General features: G+C 48.7%; 1 pseudogene; it reads left to right on the top strand.

Moving 5' to 3' along the window:
* The first annotated feature begins 18,117 nt into the window (after positions 1–18,117).
* Positions 18,118–18,356, top strand: LOC139266452 (U2 spliceosomal RNA; annotated as a pseudogene).
* Positions 18,357–20,237: the final 1,881 nt, after the last annotated feature.

The following is a 20,237-nucleotide window of genomic DNA, read 5'->3' as shown; positions in this document are numbered from 1 at the left end:
GAGAGGTAGAGCTGGGTGCCGTCAGCGTACATGTGGAAACTGACTCCATGTTTTCGGATGATATTGCCAAGGGGCAGCATATAGATGAGAAATAAGAGGGGGCCAAGGACAGATCCCTGGGGGACACCAGAGGTAACGATGTGGGAGTGGGAAGAGAAGCCATTGCAGGAGATTTTCTGGATACGATTAGATAGATAAGAATAGAACCAGGCGAGTGCAGTCCCACCTAGCTGGACATCGGTGGAGAGGCGTTGGAGGAGGATGGAATGGCCAATTATGTCAAAGGCTGCAGACAGGTTCAGAAGAACGAGGAGGGATAGTTTACCTTTGTCACACTCTCAAAGTCATTTGTGACTTTGATGAGAGCCGTTCAGTACTGTGGCAGGGGCGAAAACCAGATTGAAGTGATTCAAACATTGAATTCATGGAAAGGTGGTCACGGATTTGGAAGGTGACAACACGTTCAAGTACTTTGGGTGAGAAAGGGAGGTTGGAGATGGGGCGATAGTTAGCAAACGAAGTGGGGTCAAGTGTTGTTTTTTTGAGGAGAGGGTTGATGACAGCAGATTTGAAGGAGACGGGAACAGTATCTGAGGAGAGAGAACCGTTAACAATGTCGGCTAAAATGGAGCCAAAAAAGGGAGTTGGGTGGTCAGCAGTTTAGTGGGAATAGGATCAAGGGAGCAGGAAGTGGGTCTTATGGATAAGATGAGCTGGGAGAGATCAAGTGGGGAGATCAAAGAAAAACTCGAGAAGGATGTGAGTTTAGGGCTAGAGCAGGGGGGAGCCTCAGAGGAAGTTTGGCCCTGTGGGCTTGGTGAAGGAAGGGAACGTGCAGAGGCAGCTGATCGAACGGTCTCAATCTTTGAGACAAAGAAATCCATGAGCTTCTCACACTTGTTGTTGGAGGTGAGTGTGGTGCAGACAGGGGAGAAAGGTTTAAGGAAACGGTTAGCAGTAGAGAGTAGTAGCAGGGGGTTATTTTTGCATTCCAGAATGATCCTGGAATAATGAGCAGTTTTTGTAGACAAGAGTAGGGCCCGATAATGTTTTATGTGTTCGAGCCAGATCTGGCAGTGAATGGCTAAACCAGTTGTCCGCCACATCCGTTCAAGTCTGCATGCTTTTGACGAGGGAGTGAAGATGAGGGCTGTACCAGGGGGAATGGCCAGCGTGAGAGAGAACAATCTTTTTAATAGGGACTAGGGCATCAAAGGTGGTGGTGATGGTGTGTTTGAGCAGATGTGTCATTGCTAAAAGAGGGCTAAAGGTTGGACAGTTTGTAGTGCAGTTGTAAGAGAGTTTAGAGAGAGTTTTTCCAGGGGTGGATGCAGAAGGAAGTAGGTTTGGATTGAGAGCGATACAAGGAAATGGTCCGAGATGGCTTTATCTTTAACAATCTCTTATTTCAAACATTTATAACAAATCGAAATTGTACATTATCAGTTTAATCAAAGTATTTTATGCGTCTTTCTCCATAAACAAATAGTGGTTTCTTCTAAAGGAGCTTCTTGCAATTTTTATCCACCATTGCTTAACTCTTGTTTCTATTAACAGTCCACTAAATGTTTAAGATGAAATCCAAATTTATATTATTCCTGGGGTTTGTTCGGACTATAGAACGACAGACAAAATAAAATGGTTTGTGTTTTCCCCTTTTTTGGCTCTCTTCCCAAATGACTTAATATATATTTTTAAGGTCAATAAAAAGTAACATGTATCTCCTACAAATCCTCCCCAACCCTCCCCCTCTTCAACAACCTGGTTACAAGTTTGTGTAAAGCTACTCACTTCAGTCAAGAATTCAAAATCAAATATTGAGAAATTTCAATTTTAAAATGATTTAAGCATTTCAGAGCCGCTTTAAAAGCATTTGGAATTCAAGACCTTGTTGTAATTTATTTAAATGAGGAGAAAATGTATTTTTATTTCTGTTTCTTCCAAAATCATATTCGAAATTTAGGGGGAAAAAAGTGTTTTTAACACTCATTTTTGGGGAAAAGTTCATTAAAAATCTTTAAATCTCATTGCAGCTTTGACAGAAGAAGTTGCTCCAATTTTTTCTTTCCCTCTTCAACGTTGTGTATGTTTGTTAAACATAGAACAACAAAAATAATCAAATAAACACTGATTCCAAATAGAGCTCAAATAAAAAAGTGAATAAAGTGATTAAACTTCCTAACAAGGCAGTGAGGTTATCTATTCCAGGCATGGCGATGAGCAGGGATCAGTTTTGGGGAAGTTGCTTCCTCTTTTTCTGCTGCCATTCCCTCAATTTCTCACAGACTCTGTGTTATGTATGTAACTATGTAATACTTGCCACCAGAGGGCGCGATTGTTGGAGTCCTAATGATCAACTGCATACGCGTGCAGGGCCAGTATAAAAGGTTGGCTGCCATGTTGTTTAGGCACTCTGGAGTTGTAATAAAGAAGACTAAGGTTACACTAAGTTTAACTCACAGTACTCAGCCTCATGGAGTTCTTCTATACATAATAATTGGCGACGAGAAACAGAATACGAACCTTGACGCAACCATGGCTGCCGTTGGAATATTAGAGAGATTCGTAGAGGGTAATGCTTGGGAAGCCTTCGTCGAGCATCCCGACCAGTAGTTCGTGGCCAACGAGCTGGAAGGAGACACTAATGCGGCCAAGTGCAGGGCGGTTCTCCTCACCGTCTGTGGACCTAAAATATACAGCCTCATCAAGAATCTGCTCGTACCGACCAAACCAATGGAGAAGGAGTTGTGCACGCTAGTTCAGGACCACCTCAAACCGAGGGAGAGTATCCTCATGGCCAGGTATCATTTTTACACGCACCATTGTTCCAGGGGCCAGGACGTGGCGGATTATGTCACTGACCTGAGACGCCTCGTGGAACTTTGCAATTTTGGAGCTGCGTTGGGGGAAATGTTGCGGGACTTTTTCGTGCTGGGCATCAGCCACGAGGTCATTCTTCGAAAGCTGCTGGCTGCCGAAACCCTAGACCTGAGCAGGGCCATCGCGATGGAAGGCCACGGACGATGACACCAAACAGATATCTTCTCAACATCGAAGCTCACCGGCAAGTACTGTGCATAAATTGACGTCGCTAGTAGGCCGAACTGCATATGGCAAGGCCTATACGTCTGCGGCTGCAAGACCTGTGATGACTCAGAGTCCGCCATCGGGGGTGAATGTGAATCCATTAGCACCGTGTTGCCGCTGCGGGGGTAATCATCGGGCCCATCAATGTCGATTCAAGCACTATGTGCGCAAAGGCTGCGCAACAATGGGGCACCTCCAGCGAATGTGCAAACGTGCTGCGACATACCACGTGGCAGAGGATGATCGATCCGGCGCGGATCAGGCAGCACAGGCAACTCAACCCAAGGAAAAAATGTATGGGGTACATACCTTCACCACCAAGAGCCCTCCTATAAAGCTGAAAGTCAAATTTAATGGAGTTCCAGTATCCATGGAGTTGGACACGGGTGCGAGTCAGTCAATAATGAGCCAGAAGGTTTTCGAGAAACTGTGGGGCAATAAGGCACAAAGGCCCAAACTGAGCCCAATTAATGCAAAGCTGCATACCTACACCAAAGAGCTCATACCAGTCATTGGAAGTGCGGCAATGAAGGTATCGTATGATGGAACTGTGCATGACCTATCATTGTGGATTGTTCCAGGCAATGACCCAACGCTATTTGGCAGAAGCTGGCTAGAAAAGATTAGATGGAATTGGAACGACATCAAAGCACTATCTTCAGTGGATGAGGCCTCGTGTGCTCAAGTGCTGAGCAAGTTTCCCTCGCCACTCGAACCAGGCATTCGCAACTTCACAGGCTCCAAGGTACAGATCCATCTAGGCCCCGATGCACGGCCCATCCATCACAAGGCTTGGGCGGTTCCGTGCATGATGAGGGAGAAAGTCGAGATCGAACTGGACAGACTCCAACACGAAGGAATCATATCGCCAGTCGAATTCAACAAGTGGGCCAGTCCAATTGTTCCGGTGTTGAAAAGTGATGACATGGTCAGAATCTGTGGTAATGATTAACCGAGTCTCATTACAGGACCAGTATCCGCTGCCCAAGGTGGATGACCTGTTCGCAACGTTAGCGGGGAGGAAGTCGTTCACCAAGTTCGACCTAACCTCCGCCTACATGACACAGGAGCTGGCTGAATCTTCGAAAAGACTGACGTGCATCAACACACACAGAGGGCTGTTTATATACCACAGGTGCTCTTTCGAGATTCGCTTGACTGCAGCCATTTTCCAGAGAAACATGGAGAGTTTGTTGAAATCTGTTCCGCGCACCCTTGTGTTTCAAGACGACAACCCGATCACCGGTCATGACACTAGCAAACACTTATACAACCTGGAAGAGGTTCTAAGTCGCCTAGACAGAGTGCGGCTCAGGCTGAAACGCTCCAAGTGTGTTTTCGCCAGAAGTCAAATTTTTGGGGAGAAAGATTGCAGCAGACGGCATCAGGTCCACAGACTCAAAGGCCATCAAGAATACACCCAGACCACAGAATGTGACAGAGCTGCGTTCGTTCCTGAGACTCCTCAACTATTTCAGTAACTTTCTACTCGGGTTGAGCACGTTGTTAGAGCCTTTGCACATGTTGCTATGTAAGGGTGACGACTGGGTTTGGGGAAAATCTCAAGACACAGCCTTTAAGAAGGCCAGGACCCTGCTGTGTTCAAATAAGTTACTTGTACATAATGACCCATGTAAACGTTTAGTGCTAGCTTGTGACGCCTCATCATATGGGATCGGCTGTGTGTTACAGCAAGCCAATGTATCGGGCAACCTCCAACCGGTTGCATACGCATCTAGAAGTCTGTCTAAGGCTAAGAGAGCCTATAGTATGGTCGAGAAAGAGGTGTTAGCATGTGTATATGGGATTAAGAAAATGCACCAATACTTATTTAGACTTCGGCTTGAGCTTGAACTCTGACCACAAGCCGCTCATTTCGCTGTTTTTAGAGAGCAAAGGTATAAACACCAATGCTTCGTCCAAAGATGGGCACTAACATTATCCGCTTATGACTATGTTATCCGCCACAGACCATGCACTGAAAACTGTGCCGATGCTCTCAGCCGGCTACCATTACCCACCACTGGTGTTGAAATAGCGCAGCCCGCAGACCTGCTATTGGTCATGGATGCTTTTGAGAGCGAGGGGTCACCCGACATGGCTCGCCAGATCAGGACCTGGACCAGCCAGGATCCTGTGCTATCTTTAGTAATGAGTTGCGTCCTAAATGGGAACAGGTCGGCCGTTCCCAGGGAAATGCAAGATGAAATGTCCATCCAGTCGGATTGTCTCTTATGGGGTAATCACATGGTTTTGCCAAAAAAAAGGCAGGGAAACGTTTATACGCGACCAACACAGTATCCACCCAGGCATTGACATGATGAAAGCAATTGCCAGGTCGCATGTTTGGTGGCCTGGCATTGACTCGGACTTGGAGTCATGCATGCATCACAACTGAGCAATGCACCAACGAGGCTCCACTGATTCTGTGGTCATGGCCCTCCAAACCGTGATCCAGGATCCACGTAGATTTTGCCAGCCTCTTTCTAAGAAAGATGTTGTTAGTAGTAGTGGATGCTTACTCCAAATGGGTTGAATGCGTAATCATGTCATCCAGCACATCCACAGCCACTATTGAAAGCCTCCGGGCCATGTTCGCCACCCATGGCTTGCCCAACGTCCTTGTCAGCGACAATGGACTGTGTTTCACCAGCTCGGAATTCAACGAGTTTATGACCCGCAATGGCATCAAGCATGGCAGGTCTGCTCCGTTTAAGCCCGCGTCTAACTGACAAGTGGAGCGGGCAGTCCAGACGATCAAGCAGAGCATGAAACGCATGATGGATAGCTCCCTGCAGACCCGCTTGTCTCGCATTTTGCTCAGTTACCAGACACGACCCCACTTGCTCACCGGGGATCCCCCGGCAGAATTGCTAATGAAGAGAGCCCTCAAAAGCAGGCTCTCCCCAGTCCACCCGGATCTTAATGATCACGTGGAAACCTGGCGACACCGGCAGAACATGTACCACGATTGCGCAGCTGTTTCACGTGACATTGATGTTAACGACCCTGTGTTTGTCCTGAATTACGATCATGGTCCCAAGTGGGTTGCTGGCACTGTTTTGGCCAAGGAAGGGAATAGGGTGTTTATAATCAAACTGTTAAATGGCCAAACGTGCAGAAAGCATTTCGATCAGACCAAATTGCAATTTACTGACAACCAGGAACGACTTGAAGAGGACATCACCATCGACGATCCACCAACACACACCCAACCAGCAATCGACCTCGCTGTCAATCACGAGGATGAACACACCGTTCCTGACAGTCCGGTCAGACCAGCCGTAGTACAGTGTAGCAATGGTCTGACAAACTCACACACGCCAGGGTTTGAACTTAGACGATCAACCAGGGAGCGAAGGGCTCCGGATCACCTCAACTTGTAAATAACTTGTACCGAAGACTTTGGGAGGAATGATGTTATGTATGTAACTATGTAATACTTGCCACCAGAGGGCGCGACTGTTGGAGTCCTAATGGTCACCTGCACATAAGTGCATGGCCAGTATAAAAGGTTGGCTGCCATGTTATTTAAGCACTCTGGAGTTGTAATAAAGAAGACTAAGGTCACACTAAGTTTAGCTCACAGTACTCAGCCTCGTGGAGTTCTTCTATACATAATACTCTGAGGTATAAATGGGGCACAAATATTTTCCCCTCTCTCAAACATGATTTAAATAAACCTGATAAACTCTTTTCAGAAAGCGACAGCACCTGGCAAAATTTAACTGAAACTTACCACGGGACATTTAACATAATTTTCCTGTATTTTTTTCCGACTTTATACAGTTTTCCGAATGTAAAAAAAATTCTCTGGATGTCAATGGGTTACAGGATAGGATAAAGAAAAAAAAGCGAAGCTTATGACAGATACCAAGGGCTCAATACTGCAGAAACCCTAGAGGAGTAGAGAAAGTGCAGGGTTGAAATTAAAAAGGACAAAAAAGAGAGGGCATGAAATAATGTTGCCAAGTAAAATCAAGGAAAACCCAAAGATGTTTTATAAATATATTAAGAGCAAAAGGATAACTAAAGAAAGAGTAGGGCCTATTAGAGACCATAAAGATAATCTGTGTGTGGAGCCGGAAGACGTGGATATGGTTCTTAATGAACACTTTGCGTCTGTTTTCACAAAGGAGAGGGACGATGCAGACATTGCAATCAGGGAGGAGGAGTGTGAAATATTAGATGAAATAAACATTGTTAGAGAAGAAGTATTAAGGGATTTAGCATCTTTGAAAGTGGATAAATCCCCAGGCCCAGATGAAATGTATCTCAGGCTGTTAAGAGAAGTAAGAGAGGAAATAGCAGAAGCTCCGACCATCATTTTCCAATTCTCTCTGGCTACAGGTGTGGTGCCGGAGGACTGGAGAACTGCAAACTTTGTTCTGTTGTTTAAAAAGGTAAAAAGGGATAGACCGAGTAATTACTGGCCAGTCAGCCTACCCTCAATGGTGGAAAAATTATTGGAAAAATTTCTGAGAGACAGGATAAATCTTCATTTAGGAAGACATGGATTAAATAAAGGACAGTCAGCATGGATTTGTTAAGGGATCACTGTGTCTGACTAACTTAATTGCATTTTTTGAGGAGGTAATAAGGAGGGTCGATGAGGGTAATGCATTTGATGTAGTCTATATGAATTTTAGCAAAGATTTTGATAAGGTCCCACATGACAGACTGGTCACTAAATTAAAAGCCCATGGGATGTCAAGTTGGATTCAAAATTGGCTCAGAGGTAGGGTGCAAAGGGTAATGGTTGATGGGTGCTTTTGTAACGGGAAGGCTGTTTCCAGTGGGGTTCCACAAAGCTCAGTAGTAGGTCCCTTGTTTTTTGTGGTATCTATCAACGATTTGGACTTAAATGTAGGGGGTATGATTAAGAAGTTTGCAGATGATACAAAAATTGGCCGTGTGATTGTGAATGGAGAAGAAAGCTGTAGACTGCAGGAAGATATCAATGAACTGATCAGGTGGGCAGAACAGTGGCAAATGGAATTCAATCTGGAGAAGTGTGAGGTAATGTATTTGAGGGGGTGCTAACAAGGCAAGGGAATACACAATAAATGGTAGGACACTGAGAAGTGTAGAGGAGTGCATGTCAAAAGCTCCCTGAAGGTAGCAGGACTGGTAGATAAAGCGGTTAAGAAGGCAAACGGGAGACTTGTCTTTATTAGTCAAGGCATGGAATATAAGAGCAGGGAAGTTATGCTAGAACTGTATAAAATACTACTTAGGTCATAGCTAGAATATTGCATGCAGTTCTGGTCACCACATTACAGGAAGGATGTGATTGCACTAGAGAGGGGACAGAGGAGATTTACGGGGATGTTGCCTGGACTGGAGAATTTTAGCTATGAGGAAAGATTGGATCTGCTGGAGTTGTTTTCTTTGGAACAGAGTGTCATGTATGTAGACCATGTACACAAACTGTATAGTCACATAAGGTGTGCCACCAGAGGGCACTGCAGTGGGAGACCTGAGCGTCACCTGCATAGGTGTGCAGGGCCCAGTATAAAAGGCTGCCCACCATGCTTGTGCTTCACTCTGGAGTTACAATAAATGGGACTAAGGTCACAACACCTCAAGTACAATATAGACTTCGTGGAGTCATTCATAAGAGTATTAAAGACATAACAACTGCCGACGAGATTACGAACTTTCACGCAAAAATGACTAAAGTTGGTGCATTTGAAAAGTTCTCAGAGGATGAAGATTGGGAAGCCTTTACGGAGCGGCTCGACCAATATTTCATACCTGGTAGGCGATAATCCGGCCACGCTGGCAGATAAGTGCAGAGCTATCCTGCTGACCAGTTGTGGGCCCGCGGTCTATGGCCTCGTCAGGGACTTGCTTGCATCAGAGAAAACAACGACCAAGTCATACGAGGAGCTAAAAGTGCTAATTCGGGGCCAACTCAAACAGAAGGAGAGCATCTTCATGGCCAGGCATTGACTTTATAGACACCGCCGCCCCGAGGGCCAGGAAATCATGAGGCTGGCAGGACCGTGTGAATTCGGCGCATCCCTTGCCAATGCATTGTGGGACGTCTTCGTAATTGGCATCGGTCATGAGGCCCTTCTTCACAGGCTACTGTCTGCCGAAACCACCATCACTCTGCAGAAGGCCATCAGCATCAGTCAGGCATTTATGACTCAAGCTGCAGCTCCAAGCAGATGATGGCTCACTCTCAGGACTCAAACCCGGCAAGTACTGTAAATAGAATGGCGCCTTTCACAGGCAGAACTGTTGAACGTGAATCTGCCCAGGGCAGAGCGTATTGGCCCCCGAGTCATTTAACTCAGAGTCCGCCGAGGGGTGCAAACGTAAGTCGAGTAGCACCATGCTGGCATTGTGGAGGTAATCACAGGGCTCATCAGTGTCGGTTCAGAGACTATGTGTGCAAAGGCTGCAGCACAAAGGGCCACCTCCAGCGAATGTGCAAAAGAGCTGTGACTCACCACGTGGAAGAGGAGTCAGCAGATGGCTGTGAATCCAGCGTGGATTACGAGGAGATGGCTAGAGAGGCAGCTCAGTCCCAGGACGAAGTGTATGGAGTATATACCTGCACCACAGATTGTCCTCCAGTGATAATGGAAGTCAAGATAAATGGCGTACCAGTCTTCATGGAAGTAGACATGGGGGCAAGTCAGTCAGTAATGAGCCAGGAAGCCTTTGAGAGGCTATGGAATGATCAAGCTGAATGACCCAAGCTGGTCCCAGTTCAGGCAAAGCTGCGCACCTACACCAAGGAACTGATATCAATTGTTGGTAGTGCGGATGTAAGTGTATCTCATGATGGCGCGGTGCACAATTTAACTTTGTGGATTGTTTCAGATGATGGACCAATGCTACTTGGAAGAAGATGGATGGGGAAGATTCATTGGAACTGGGTAGACGTCATCCCTCCAGCGATCGATGTCCCCCGTGCTCAGAGGCAGAGCAAGCCCCCACCTTTGGTTGGACCAGGCATCGGAGAGAAGATCCGCACAGACCCCAAGGCACAGACCGCTCATCACGACTGTATGGCGATGATCCGGCCGAGACGACCCGAACACACCTTCCCGGTTTCAGTGGCAGGACTCCTGGGGAGGAAGATTGGATCCGAGGGCGCCTTCCCAGATTCAGTGGCAGAATCCCTGGGAAAGAAGATCGCGACAGTCGACATCATGGACACAGAAAAGATGATGTCCAAATCACAAGGTGCAGCCCTAATGGAGCAACAACACGTGGTTCCACGCAAGGAAGACGATTAGGGTAAAAGTTGTAAGGCCATTTTAAAGGAGGCAGCAACCCGCTATTTTTGAATGAACTGCTTGAAATTGGTAACCAATGTAAAAGTCCAGCTGTAATGAGCAAAATGTTGTTGAGCGATGTCGGGTGAAAATTACAATCAGCCAATGTAGCGGCTGAACACCTAATGGTCGTATACAGGTCCAGCGGGCTACCCAATGCTGTAGCCTGTGTCCCCAGGACCAGAACGATGTATCATAAAGTGTCCCCACAGCTGACAGAAGTTGACAAGCCGCAGAGTAAACGATCCCCGGAGAACAGAGGCACCGGTAGCGATACCCTGCCTCAAATTGGTTTAACATTGCAGGCACCCGATGGCATGAACCGCCACGGGCCAGAAACAGTAAACTGCGCCTATGCTCGCAGTTGGCTACCATCGCCCATCACCCGGGTGGAAAAGGCGCAGCCCACAAACCCACTTGCCACCACAGCACTGCCCAAGAGCGAAGGGTCACCCGCAACGGCTCCTCCAAATGGGACCTGGACCAGCCAGGATCCCAAACTAGAGAGTGCTCACAACAGTGCCCTCAAGGAAAGCTAGTCAGCAGTCCCCTGTGAACTGCTAGACAAGACGAGGCAGCCTCACCGTCACTTAGACGAAACTCTCACTCGCTCAGACCGCTTCCCAGGGAGCAGCAGTGACACAGTGCAAACTAAAAGGACAGGGAGGTCACAGACACATCAGCTGTCTTTGGGCCTGCCCGACACTAGGAGTAACGGCAAGAGCCCTGAGCTCTGGAAACGCGAGCAAAATGAATTCACCTCGCCCACAGACCCACTAGCATGGGGCGCTGCACCACCACCAGACGATCGGGATCTCATCCGGCCATGCTGGAACTAGACTGTCCTTGTGTACCTGTACTGATATACTTGTACTGATCATATAAATGTACCACACACAAAGAAACGCAACTGTAATCCACCCAACAAATGTACCAAGATGTAAATGTAAAACCCATGCAACTTGCATGTAATGGGTCATTAACATGATCTCTGTGTGTGGGAGGGGGGGGTGGTGGTGGGGGTAGAATGGAGTAGTCATGGACTCACAACCAGAAACCATGGGGATCTCCACTGGCAACAAATCTCACTACCAAAGCCCCCCAAACTAGAAGCGACCCTCCAATGGTCAACCAGGAAGAGCAAAGCCCACCCAGGTCACCGTCAATGTACGAGTCAATTTGCATTAAAGACTTGGGGGGGAGTGATGTCATGTATTTAGACCATGTATACTAACTGTATAGTCACATAGGGTGTGCCACCAGAGGGCTCTGCGGCAGGAGACCTGAGGGTCACCTACAAAGGTGTGCAGGGCCCAGTATAAAAGGCTGCCCACCATGCTTGTGCCTCACTCTGGAATTACAATAAATGGGACTAAGGTCACAACAGCTCAAGTACAATGCTAGACCTCGTGGATTCATTCATAAGGGTATTAAAAACATAACACAGAGGAGGCTGAGGGGAGACTGAATTGAGGTGTTTAAAATTATGAGGTGCCTAGAGAGAGTGGATAGGAAGGGCCTATTCCCCTTAGCAGATGGGTCAATAACCAGTGGGCATAGATTTAAATTAAGTGGTAGGGGATTTAGAGGGGATTTGAGGAGAGGGTGGTGGGGGTCTGGAATTTGCTGCCTGAAAGGGCGGTAGAGGCAGAAACCCTCATGGCATTTTAAAAGTACTTGGATATGCACTTGAAGTACCATAATCTACAAAGCTATAGACCAAGAGCTGGAAAGTGGGATTAGGCTCGATAGCTCTTTGTCGGCCGGCAGGGACACAATGGCTGATTGGCCTCCTTCTGTCCTGTAGATTTCTATGATTCTGTGATATATTTGTTTCACCACGGGCCTAAAATTTGCTTCTATAGCCTCCTTCCAGCGGCCATTGTTCATGTGTTCCGCCTCCTCCTGTGTTGTTCCAAAGTGCAGCCGTTACTCAGTCTCCGGAATGGACTACACATGCCTGAACCCTCACCCTCTCTCTCTCCCTCATTTCCTGTCTCTCTCTGTCCCGCTCTTCCTCTGTTTCTATATCTCTCTCTTTCCCTGTCTCTTTCTCTCTCCCCAGTCTCTCTCTCTCTCTCTTTCTCCCTCTCTTTCTCTCATTCTCTTGCCCCCCAGGCTTGTTCTCTCTTTTTCTCTCCCTCTCCTCCAGTCTCTCTCTCTCCCCAGTCTCTCTCTCTCTCCCCAGTCTCTCTCTCCTCCCCAGTCTCTCTCTCCCTGTATCTCTCTCTCCACCAATTTCTCTCTCCCTCAGTCTTTCTCTCTCTCCCCAGTCTATTTATCTCTCTCTCTCTCACTCCCCCCAGTCTCTCTCTCTCTCTCTCTCCCTCCCGTCACTCTCTCTCTCTCCCCAGTCTCTCTCTCTCTTTCTCCCCACAGTCTCTCTCTCTCTCCCCAGCCCCAATCTCTCTCTCTCTCTCACAGCCCCAGTCTCTCTCTCTCTCTCTCCACAGTCTCTCTCTTCCCAGTCACAATCTCTCTCTCTCCCCAGTCACATTCTCTCTCTCTCCAGTCACTCTCTCTCTCTCTCTCTCGCCCTCCACACCGCCCCCCCACCCCCCATCTTGCCCTCTCTCCCCAGTATCTCTCTCTCCCCCACTCTCTCTCTCTCCCCAGTCTCTCTCTCTTTCGCGCTCTCCCCAGTTTCTCTCTCTCTCTCCCAGTCTCTCTCTCTCCTCCAGTCCCTCTCTCTCTCTCTCCCCAGTCTCTCTCGCTCTCTCTCTTTCTCCAGTCTCTCTCTCTCTCTCCCCAGTCACTCTCTCTCTCTCCCCCAGTCTCCCTCTCTCTCCACCACCATCCGTCTCCCACTCACCCCCCCTCGCCCCCACAGTTCCTCTCTCTCTCTCTCCCCCCAGTATCTCTCTCCCCCAGTCTCTCTCTCTCTTCCTAGTCTCTCTCTCTCCCCCCGTCACTCTCTCGCTCTCCAGTCACACTCTCTCTCTCCCCCAGCCCCAATCTCTCTCTTTCTCAGCCCCAGTCTCTCACTCCCCCAGTCTCTCTCTCCCCAGTCACTCTCTCTCTCCACAGTCACTCTCTCTCTCTCTCTCTCTCTTTCCCTCCCCAGTCATACTGTCTCTCTTCCCAGTCAATCTCTCTCCCTCTCTCTCTCTCTCTCAATCCCCACAATCCCTCCCCCCCTAAACGCCCATCTCTCTTTCTCTCTCCCAGGTATCTCTCTCTCCCACAGTCTCTCTCTCTCTACCCCCTCCCAGGCTCCCTCTCTCTCCCCCAGTTCCCCCCTCTCTCTCTCTCCCCCAGTTTCTCTCTCTTTCTCTTTCTCTTTCTCTAGTCTCTCTCTCCCCAGTCTCTATCTCTCTCTCTCTCCCGTATCTCTCTTTCCCCCAGTCTCTCTCTCCCCAGTCTCTCTCTCTCTCCCCCAGTCGCTCTCCCGCCACCCAGTCTCTCTCCGAGCCTCTCTCCCTCTCTCCCAGACTCTCTCCCTCTCTCCCAGATTCTCTTTCTCTCTCCCCCAGTCTCTCTCTCAATCCCTCCCCAGTCTTTCTCTCTCTTGCTCTCTCTCTTTCCCCAGTCTCTCTCTCTCTCTCACCCCAGTCTCTCTCTCTCTCTTTCCCCAGTCTGCCTCTCTCTCTCTCTATCTCGCCCAGTCTCTCTCACTCTCTCTTTCTCTTTCCACAGTCTCTCTCGTTCCCCCAGTCTCTCTCTCTCTCTCTCCCCCCCAGTCTCTCTCTCTCTCTCTCCCAGTATCTCTCTCTCTCTCTCTCTTCCCGAGTCTCTCTCTCTCTCTCCCAGTCTCTCTCTCTCTCCCAGTCTCTCTCTCTCTCCCAGTCTCTCTCTCTCTTCCCCAGTCTCTCTCTCTCTCTTTCTCTCTCCCCAGTCTCTCTCTCCACCCCCCCCCCCACCCAGTCTCTCTCTCTCTCTCGCTGTCTCTCTCCCTCTCTCCCAGTCTCTCTCTTTCTCTCTCCCCAGTCTCTCTCTCTCTCTCTCTCTCTCTCCAGTCTCTCTCTCGCTCTCTCTCTCTTTCCCCTAGTCTCTCTCACTCTCTCTCCCCCCAGTCTCACTCTCTCTCCCTAATCTCTCTCTCTCCCCAGTCTCTTGCTCTCTCTCTCTCCCAGTCTCTCTCTCTCCACAATCTCTCTCTCTCTCCCCAATCAGACTCTCTCTCTCCCCAGTCACTCTTTCTCTCTCTCTCTCCCCCTCCCCACACCCCCCCACCCCCGTCTCTCCCTCTCTCCCCAGTATCTCTCGCTCCCCCACTTTCTCTCTCCCCCAGTCTCTCTCTCTCTCTCCCCAGTCTCTCTCTCTCTCTCTCCCCCCCAGTCTCTCTCTCTCTTTCTCCATTCTCACTCTCTCTCTCCCCAGTCACTCTCTGTCTCCCCCAATCTCTCTCTCTCACCCAGCCTCAGTCTCTCTTTCCCCCAGTCTCTCTCTTCCCCAGACTCTTACTCTCTCTCCCCCATCCCCCTCCCCCCGCCCACCCAGTCTCTCTCTATCTCTCTCTCCCCTAGTCTCTCTCACTCTCTCTCTCTCTCCCCAGTCTCTCTCTTTTTCACCCCCAGTCACTCTCTCCCTCTCTCTCCCCAGTCTCTCTCTCTCCCTCTCCCTACACTCTCTCTCTCCCCCAGCCCCAATCTCTCTCTCTCCCAGCCCCAGTCTCTCTCTCCCCCAGTCTCTCTCTCCACAGTCACTCTCTCTCTCTTTCTCTCCCCAGTCATACTCTCTCTCCCCAGTCACTCTCTCTCTCTCTCTCTCTCTCTCCCACCCCACAACCCCCCCGTCTCTCTCTCTCTCTCCCCCCCAGTCCCTCTCACTCTCTCTCTCTTTCTCCAGTCTCACTCTCTCTCTCCCCAGTCTCTCTCTCTCTCTCCCAGCCCCAATTTCTCTCTCTCCCCCAGCCCCAATCTCTCTTTCCCCAAGTCTCTCTCTCCCCTAGTCTCTCTCTCTCTCTCTCTCTGCCGCCCCACCCCATCTCTCTCTCTCTCTCCCCACCGTCTCTCTCTCTCTCTCCCCAGTATCTCTCTCTCCCCCAGTCTCTCTCTCCCGCAGTCTCTCTCTCTCTCTCCCCCCGTCTCTCTCCCCCGTCTCTCTCTCTCTCCGAGTCTCTCTCCCTCTCTCCCAGTCTCTCTCCCTCTCTCCCAGTCTCTCTCTCTCTAAGTCTCTCTCTTTCTCTCTCCCCCAGTCTCTCTCTCTCTCCCTCTCTCTCCCCCCAGTCTCTCTCTCGCTCTCTCTCTCCCCAGTCTCTCTCTCTCTCTCTCTTTCTCGCCCCAGTCTCTCTCTCTATCTCCCCCAGTCTCTCTCACTCTCTCTCTCTCTCTCTCTCCAGTCTCTCTCTCTCTTTCTCTCTCTCTCCAGTCTCTCTCTCTCCCCCAGTCTCTCTCTCTCTCTCCCCAGACTCTCTCTCTCTCCCCCACTCTCCCTCTCCCTCCCAGTCTCTCTCTCTCTCTCTCTCTCTCCCCAGTCTCTCTCTCTCTTCCCCAGTCTCTCTCTCTCTCTTTCTCTCTCCCCCAGTCTCTCTCTCTCCCCCAGTCTCTCTCTCTCCCCCAGTCACTTTCTCTCCCCCAGTCTCTCTTTCTCTCTCCCCTCTCCCCAGTCTCTCTCTCTCTCTCTCTCTCTCTCCCCGAGTCTCCTCCCCCACCCCAGTCTCTCTCTCTCTCTGAGTCTCTCTCCCTCTCTCCCAGTCTCTCCCCCTCTCTTCCAGTCTCTCTCTCACCCAGTCTCTCTCTTTCTCTCTCCCCCAGTCTCTCTCTCTCTCTCTCCCCAGTCTCTCTCTCGCTCTCTATCTCCCCAGTCTCTCTCTCTCGCCCCAGTCTCTCTCTCTCTTTCCCCAGTCTCTCTCTCTCTATCTCCCCTAGTCTCTATCTCTCTCTCTCTCCCCAGTCTCTCTCCCCCAGTCTCTCTTTCTCTCTCTCTCCCCCAATCTCTCTCTCTCTCTCTCCCAGTCGCTCTCTCTCTCCCCAGTCTCTCTCTCTCTTCCCCAGTCTCCCTCTCTCTCCCAGTCTCTCTCTCTCCCAGTCTCTCTCTCTCTCCCCAATCTCTCTCTCTCTTCCCCAGTCTCACTCTCTCTCTTTCTCTCTCCCCAGTCTCTCTCTCTCCATCCCCCAGGCTCTCTCTCTCTCTCATAATCTCTCTCCCTCTCTCCCAGTCCCCCTCCCTCTCTCCCAGTCTCTCTCTTCCAGTCTCACTCTCTCTCTCCCCCCAGTCTCTTTCTCGCTCTCTCTCTCTCTTTCCCCTAGTCTTTCTCTCTCTCTCTCTCCCCTCCAGTCTCTCTCTCTCTCTCTCCCCATTCTCTTTCTCCCCCAGTCTCTCTCTCTCTCTCTCTCTCCCAGTCTCTCTCTCTCTCTCACCCCAGTCACTCGCTCTCTCTCTCCACCCCCCCCTCCCCCACAGTCTCTCTCTCTCTCCCAGTCTCCCTCTCTCCCAGTCTCTCTCTCTGTCTTCCCCAGGCTCTCTCTTTCTCCCCCAGTCTCTCTCTCTCTCGCTCTCTCTCTCTCCCCCTCCCCCAATCCTTTGTCCCCCCTTTCAATCCTCAACCCTCCCCCCCACTGGTCACCAATGGAGCCGAGGAAGGCGTACCCACGGTACAAGCCGCAACTGGGTATTGCGCATATGCGGCTCCATTATACATTGCCAGAAGGCTGAAAATGTGTTGTGCAAATAATCAGAGAGCCGGGGATTCTCCGTTATCCAGGTGAATTGTCAAAGTTTAAAGGAGAAAACCAAATCCCTCCTGGTGTTACACAGCAACCCATCAACAACAACATCTTGTATTTATACAGTGCCTTTAACATAGTGAAATGTCCCAAGGTACTTCACAGGAGTATTATGAGTCAAAACAATTTGACACCGAGCCACATAAGGAGAAATTAGGGCAGGTGAAGAGGTAGGTTTTAAGGAGCATCTTGAAGGAGGAAAGAGAGGTAGAGAGGCAGAGAGGTTTAGGCAGGGAATTCCAGAGCTTAGGGCCAAGGCAACAGAAGGCACGGCCACCAATGGTTGAGCGATTATAATCAGGGATGCTCAAGAGGGCAGAATTAGAGGAGCGCAGACATCTCGGAGGGTTGTGGGGCTGGAGAGGATTACTGAGATAGGGAGGGGCGAGGCCATGGAGGGATTTTTAAAACAAGGATGAAAATTTTGAAATTGAGGCGTTACATAACCGGGAGCCAATGTAGGTCAGTGGCACAGGGGTGATGGGTGAACGGGACTTGGTGCGAGTTAGGACACGGGCAGCTGAGTTTTGGATCATCTCTAGTTTACATTGGGTAGAATGTGGGAGGCCAGCCAGGAGTGTGTTGGAGTAGTCAAGTCCAGAGCTAACAAAGGCATCAACCATCGGAACACACACTTCAAGAAGTGCAATTGAGATTGGCTCTGAGGGCGCAAGACTTGCGGCGAACGACTCGCTGTCTGCATTCCGGGCCATTGTGTACTGAGCCCCTCCCCCGCTCCAGCTGCTGTCCAGCTCTCTGTGTGTCCTGTCAATTGAAGTGCGTGGGAGCTCAGGGATTGGTGCCTGCCCATGCAGCCACACCCCTCTCTGGACACAACGTGCAAAATCTTCCATTCCTTAGAACTGAAATGCCTTATTTTTATGACTACATAAATTTATTAAAAATTAGAAAAATAAAGTTATTGACCCTACATTTCTTTAAGTTTCTGTGTAACTCCAAGCATAACTCTAGCAGGAGTTAAATGGAACCTTCCAGATAAAGCTAGGGATCTGGTTCCCCGGCAACTTTAGGTTTTCTCAGACATCCTTGCAAGGGCCAAAACCACCACCTACTGTCGGCCTTTTGGCTAAGATCATGCGTAACTGACCTGACAGGGGAGTAACCACCATAACCCCAAGGTGGTTCTCCCTGGATCAGGAAGGTATATGCTTGCTTTTTTGGAAATAGGAGGTGGGTGGGGTGGCTTGACCCATCCACCTCCACGGAGGTGTGTGGGGGACCTGACCCATCCACCTCCATGGCACCAACCTGGTATTGCAGTACTTCCAGGAACGGTGCAGTGGCTCTAGGCCTTTTGGCTAAGAGCATTGGCGCAGAGTGATCCTTGGCGTGTGCAAGGTGACCTCTGGCGTTTGTGATTTGACAAAGAATTGGAACGATTAGCTACGAATTTCAAAAAAAAAAAATGATGCTAAGGAGGTTGAACGAGAGTTGGGAACACTCATGCTGGGAGTTGCCAATTCTCTGGTTCAGAAGAGTTGCGGCGTATTACTGGAGGCTGGCGTGCAGGTGCTGAATTTTCTAGCCGCATGAAGCAGCTGAGGTGACCTTCCATTGACCCCCACAAACTCCAGCAGGGTCAGCTATGGAGGGCACTGGTGGACTGGTCCCATCATAACTGTGGATTTCTAGGGTATTGTTTTAAGATAAACATTAAACAATAGAATGAAAGAATAACAATTCTCTTGGAAAGAGTTTAATGCCATAATCCAATCTGTCAGTTCTTCCGATGTGCAAATACTACTTTCGTTTTTGCTCTGATGGTTTATAACATCATTGGAACACTTGATTGAATTTAATGCCATGTAACTCTATCAGCCATCCATTACCTTATATGAGTATGTGACAGCACAAAATGTTTCTCTCTCTCTGTTATTAAAGTCAAGTCAATAATAATTTGAATAATTTCAATTTCCCTTAGGTCCATAAGGGCAGTATTATTCCCCATAAAAGTTCCCTATTTTTCAAGTCCCAAAGTCAGCATCTTTGACTGCCAATGCTAACAAGGAATGGACAATACACAACGAATTGTCTTTCCCTTTCCCATGCATGCTTCATGAAACATTAAACGAGTAAGAAAGGGACAACTAAGGCAGTAAGCAACAACAACTTGCAAACTGGACCCTCTGTGGTTGAACAGTGTCCCAATAATGCTGCCAAGTTCAATCATTAGTGGGCTGAGAAAATATCCATGCTGACTTTCTGAACAAGTGAAGTAATGGTTCATGCAATGCATTTGTACTGAAGCAGAACAGGGAGAACTTAATGAAAAACTGCTTGAACAGAACTAAATCAGTCTAGAGAGAGAACAAAAGGGGAGACAGACACAGAACAAAGAGATACAGAACAAAGAACAAGAACCATAATTTTCAATACACTATGATAATAAGATCAAATAGAAAGACAGACGGAAAGAAAGAGAGACACTGAAGACCATAAAAAAGAACTGGTCGATAGTTTTAAACTCTCTTAAACATTCAGTGGATTTTAAATAGTTTCTGATGTCTTGATGCCAAAACTTATGTTAATTATTATATGGTTTACATTATATCCCTATTGAGTTAGCAGCATAAAGCAGACTCACAAAGAAAAGTATAATTTAAGCTTTTAAGCAAGTGTAGGGGCAGGGAAAGGGGGGAGGGGAGGAAGGAGCAAAAGGGACGAAGGTCTGTGATTGGGTGAAAGGCTGGAATGAGTAAATGACAAAATGTATGAAGGTGCAAGACAAAGGGAGATGATAATGGAACAAGTAAAGAAGCAAAAGGTGAGTCTAGAAGAGGTGTAATTGGGAATGGCAGGATCATCAACAGCTGCCATGTGAAAAAATAAGGGCAGAGGTTATGGTCTGAAATTGTTGAACACACTGTTGAGTCCAGAAGGCTGTAAAGTGCCGAATCAAAAAGTGAAGTGTTGTTCCTTGAGGTTATGTTGAGCTTTATAGGAACAGTGTAAGAGGCCGAGGACAGCGAGGTCAGAGTGGGAATGGCGCGGTGAAATTAAAGTGACATTGACCGAAAGCTCGGGGTCACACTTACGGACTGAATGGAGGTGTGCCACAAAGCAGTTACCCAATCTGCGTTTGGTCTCCCCAATGTAGAGGAGACCACATCGTAAGCAGCAAATACAGTATACTAAATTGCAAAAAGTACACGAAATCGCTGTTTGG

This window comes from Pristiophorus japonicus, chromosome 6 (genome assembly GCF_044704955.1).
Source record: "Pristiophorus japonicus isolate sPriJap1 chromosome 6, sPriJap1.hap1, whole genome shotgun sequence".
NCBI lineage: Eukaryota > Metazoa > Chordata > Chondrichthyes > Pristiophoridae > Pristiophorus > Pristiophorus japonicus.
Note: the sequence above shows the minus strand (reverse complement) of the source record. Positions and strands in the feature narration are given on the sequence as shown.